Source organism: Oncorhynchus clarkii, chromosome 13, assembly GCF_045791955.1.
Source record: "Oncorhynchus clarkii lewisi isolate Uvic-CL-2024 chromosome 13, UVic_Ocla_1.0, whole genome shotgun sequence".
NCBI classification, from domain to species: Eukaryota; Metazoa; Chordata; class Actinopteri; order Salmoniformes; family Salmonidae; genus Oncorhynchus; species Oncorhynchus clarkii.
Genome location: NC_092159.1, coordinates 1,761,570 through 1,766,569, shown reverse-complemented (window position 1 = coordinate 1,766,569; position 5,000 = coordinate 1,761,570). Strand labels below are relative to the sequence as shown.

Here is a 5,000-nt window from a genome sequence, read left to right as displayed (position 1 = left end):
GACCCTAACCCCTACAGACCCTAACCCCTCAGACCCCTACAGACCCTAACCTCTACAGACCCTACAGACCCTAACCCCTACAGACCCTAACCTCTACAGACCCTAACCTCTACAGACCCTACAGACCCTAACCTCTACAGACCCTACAGACCCTAACCTCTACAGACCCTACAGACCCTACAGACCCTAACCTCTACAGACCCTACAGACCCTACAGACCCTACAGACCCTAACCCCTACAGGCCCTAACCTCTACAGACCCTAACCCCTACAGACCCTACAGACCCTAACCTCTACAGACCCTAACCCCTACAGACCCTAACCTCTACAGACCCTAACGCCTACAGACCCTATAGACCCTAACCCCTATAGGCCCTAACCTCTACAGACCCTAACCCCTACAGACCCTAACCTCTACAGACCCTAACCCCTACAGACCCTAACCCCTACTTGACCCTAACCCCTACTTGACCCTAACCTCTACAGACCCTAACCTCTACAGACGCTAACCTCTACAGACCCTAACCTCTATAGACCCTAACCCCTACAGACCCTAACCCCTACTTGACCCTAACCCCTACTTGACCCTAACCTCTACAGACCCTACAGACCCTAACCCCTACAGACCCTAACCTCTACAGACCCTAACCTCTACAGACCCTACAGACCCTAACCTCTACAGACCCTACAGACCCTACAGACCCTAACCTCTACAGACCCTACAGACCCTACAGACCCTACAGACCCTAACCCCTACAGGCCCTAACCTCTACAGACCCTAACCCCTACAGACCCTACAGACCCTAACCTCTACAGACCCTAACCCCTACAGACCCTAACCTCTACAGACCCTAACGCCTACAGACCCTATAGACCCTAACCCCTATAGGCCCTAACCTCTACAGACCCTAACCCCTACAGACCCTAACCTCTACAGACCCTAACCCCTACAGACCCTAACCCCTACTTGACCCTAACCCCTACTTGACCCTAACCTCTACAGACCCTAACCTCTACAGACGCTAACCTCTACAGACCCTAACCTCTATAGACCCTAACCCCTACAGACCCTAACCCCTACTTGACCCTAACCCCTACTTGACCCTAACCTCTACAGACCCTAACCTCTACAGACCCTAACCTCTACAGACCCTAACCTCTACAGACCCTAACCCCTACAGACCCTAACCTCTACAGACCCTAACCTCTACAGACCCTAACCTCTACAGACCCTAACCTCTACAGACCCTAACCTCTGCTGACCCTAACCTCTGCTGACCCTCTCCTCTCTAGATGATAAGGAGAACTGTGACAACAGCAACCTTCTGGCAGTGAGCTACAGACAGTCAACTCAGTACCAGAGGGTGGTGGAGGAGCTGGACCATTTGACCCAGGGTCTGGAGGGAGGGGTCGGAGGTCAGGGACAGAAGGCCGACTACGTCACCTCCTTCTGGTACCAGGTCAGCTAATCACTGAGCTCTGTCTGAACCCTCACAGCGAGAGTTCCAGAACTATAGAGTGGAGGATTCTAGAACTGTATAGCTGAGCGTTCCAGAACTATAGAGTGGAGGATTCTAGAACTGTATAACTGAGCGTTCCAGAACTATAGAGTGGAGGATTCTAGAACTGTATAGCTGAGCGTTCCAGAACTATAGAGTGGAGGATTCTAGAACTGTATAACTGAGCGTTCCAGAACTATAGAGTGGAGGATTCTAGAACTGTATAGCTGAGCGTTCCAGAACTATAGAGTGGAGGATTCTAGAACTGTATAACTGAGCGTTCCAGAACTATAGAGTGTAGGATTCTAGAACTGTATAGCTGAGCGTTCCAGAACTATAGAGTGGAGGATTCTAGAACTGTATAACTGAGCGTTCCAGAACTATAGAGTGTAGGATTCTAGAACTGTATAGCTGAGCGTTCCAGAACTATAGAGTGGAGGATTCTAGAACTGTATAGCTGAGCGTTCCAGAACTATAGAGTGGAGGATTCTAGAACTGTATAGCTGAGCGTTCCAGAACTATAGAGTGGAGGATTCTAGAACTGTATAACTGAGCGTTCCAGAACTATAGAGTGGAGGATTCTAGAACTGTATAACTGAGCGTTCCAGAACTATAGAGTGTAGGATTCTAGAACTGTATAGCTGAGCGTTCCAGAACTATAGAGTGTAGGATTCTAGAACTGTATAACTGAGCGTTCCAGAACTATAGAGTGTAGGATTCTAGAACTGTATAGCTGAGCGTTCCAGAACTATAGAGTGTAGGATTCTAGAACTGTATAGCTGAGCGTTCCAGAACTATAGAGTGGAGGATTCTAGAACTGTATAACTGAGCGTTCCAGAACTATAGAGTGGAGGATTCTAGAACTGTATAACTGAGCGTTCCAGAACTATAGAGTGTAGGATTCTAGAACTGTATAACTGAGCGTTCCAGAACTATAGAGTGTAGGATTCTAGAACTGTATAACTGAGCGTTCCAGAACTATAGAGTGTAGGATTCTAGAACTGTATAACTGAGCGTTCCAGAACAATAGAGTGGAGGATTATAGAACTGTATAACTGAGCGTTCCAGAACTATAGAGTGTAGGATTCTAGAACTGTATAACTGAGCGTTCCAGAACTATAGAGTGGAGGATTCTAGAACTGTATAACTGAGCGTTCCAGAACTATAGAGTGTAGGATTCTAGAACTGTATAGCTGAGCGTTCCAGAACTATAGAGTGTAGGATTCTAGAACTGTATAGCTGAGCGTTCCAGAACTATAGAGTGTAGGATTCTAGAACTGTATAGCTGAGCGTTCCAGAACTATAGAGTGTAGGATTCTAGAACTGTATAGCTGAGCGTTCCAGAACTATAGAGTGGAGGATTCTAGAACTGTATAGCTGAGCGTTCCAGAACTATAGAGTGGAGGATTCTAGAACTGTATAACTGAGCGTTCCAGAACTATAGAGTGGATTCTAGAACTGTATAACTGAGCGTTCCAGAACTATAGAGTGGAGGATTCTAGAACTGTATAGCTGAGCGTTCCAGAACTATAGAGTGGAGGATTCTAGAACTGTGTGACTGTGTGTGTGTGTGTGTGTTCTCTAGATGAGGATACTGTGTGTGTGTGTGTTCTCTAGATAAGGATAGTGTGTGACTGTGTGTGTGTTCTCTAGATGAGGATACTGTGTGTGTGTTCTCTAGATGAGGATACTGTGTGTGTGTTCTCTAGATGAGGATACTGTGTGTGTGTTCTCTAGATGAGGATACTGTGTGTGTTCTCTAGATGAGGATACTGTGTGTGTGTTCTCTAGATGAGGATACTGTGTGTGTGTTCTCTAGATGAGGATACTGTGTGACTGTGTGTGTGTGTTCTCTAGATGAGGATACTGTGTGTGTGTGTTCTCTAGATGAGGATACTGTGTGACTGTGTGTGTGTTCTCTAGATGAGGATACTGTGTGACTGTGTGTGTGTTCTCTAGATGAGGATACTGTTTGTGTGTTCTCTAGATGAGGATACTGTGTGTGTGTTCTCTAGATGAGGATACTGTGTGTGTGTTCTCTAGATGAGGATACTGTGTGACTGTGTGTGTGTTCTCTAGATGAGGATACTGTGTGTGTGTGTTCTCTAGATGAGGATACTGTGTGACTGTGTGTGTGTTCTCTAGATGAGGATACTGTGTGTGTGTGTTCTCTAGATGAGGATACTGTGTGACTGTGTGTGTGTTCTCTAGATGAGGATACTGTGTGACTGTGTGTGTGTTCTCTAGATGAGGATAGTGGGTGTGTGTTCTCTAGATGAGGATAATGTGTGTGTGTTCTCTAGATGAGGATACTGTGTGTGTGTTCTCTAGATGAGGATACTGTGTGTGTGTTCTCTAGATGAGGATACTGTGTGTGTGTTCTCTAGATGAGGATACTGTGTGTGTGTTCTCTAGATGAGGATACTGTGTGTGTGTTCTCTAGATGAGGATACTGTGTGTGTGTGTTCTCTAGATGAGGATACTGTGTGTGTGTTCTCTAGATGAGGATACTGTGTGTGTGTTCTCTAGATGAGGATACTGTGTGTGTGTGTTCTCTAGATGAGGATACTGTGTGTGTGTTCTCTAGATGAGGATACTGTGTGTGTGTGTTCTCTAGATGAGGATACTGTGTGTGTGTTCTCTAGATGAGGATACTGTGTGTGTGTTCTCTAGATGAGGATACTGTGTGTGTGTTCTCTAGATGAGGATACTGTGTGTGTGTGTTCTCTAGATGAGGATACTGTGTGTGTGTTCTCTAGATGAGGATACTGTGTGTGTGTTCTCTAGATGAGGATACTGTGTGTGTGTTCTCTAGATGAGGATACTGTGTGTGTGTGTTCTCTAGATGAGGATACTGTGTGTGTGTTCTCTAGATGAGGATAGTGTGTGTGTGTTCTCTAGATGAGGATACTGTGTGTGTGTTCTCTAGATGAGGATAGTGTGTGTGTGTTCTCTAGATGAGGATACTGTGTGTGTGTTCTCTAGATGAGGATACTGTGTGTGTGTTCTCTAGATGAGGATACTGTGTGTGTGTTCTCTAGATGAGGATACTGTGTGTGTTCTCTAGATGAGGATACTGTGTGTGTGTTCTCTAGATGAGGATACTGTGTGTGTGTTCTCTAGATGAGGATACTGTGTGACTGTGTGTGTGTGTTCTCTAGATGAGGATACTGTGTGTGTGTGTTCTCTAGATGAGGATACTGTGTGACTGTGTGTGTGTTCTCTAGATGAGGATACTGTGTGACTGTGTGTGTGTTCTCTAGATGAGGATACTGTTTGTGTGTTCTCTAGATGAGGATACTGTGTGTGTGTTCTCTAGATGAGGATACTGTGTGTGTGTTCTCTAGATGAGGATAGTGGGTGTGTTCTCTAGATGAGGATACTGTGTGTGTGTGTGTGTTCTCTAGATGAGGATAGTGGGTGTGTTCTCTAGATGAGGATACTGTGTGTGTGTTCTCTAGATGAGGATACTGTGTGTGCGTTCTCTAGATGAGGATAGTG

The 5,000-nt window shown here is 45.7% G+C and overlaps 1 pseudogene; it reads left to right on the top strand.

The window, feature by feature from the left end:
- LOC139423708 (broad substrate specificity ATP-binding cassette transporter ABCG2-like) overlaps positions 1-5,000 on the top strand; it is a 25,595-nt pseudogene that overhangs the window by 11,576 nt on the left and 9,019 nt on the right.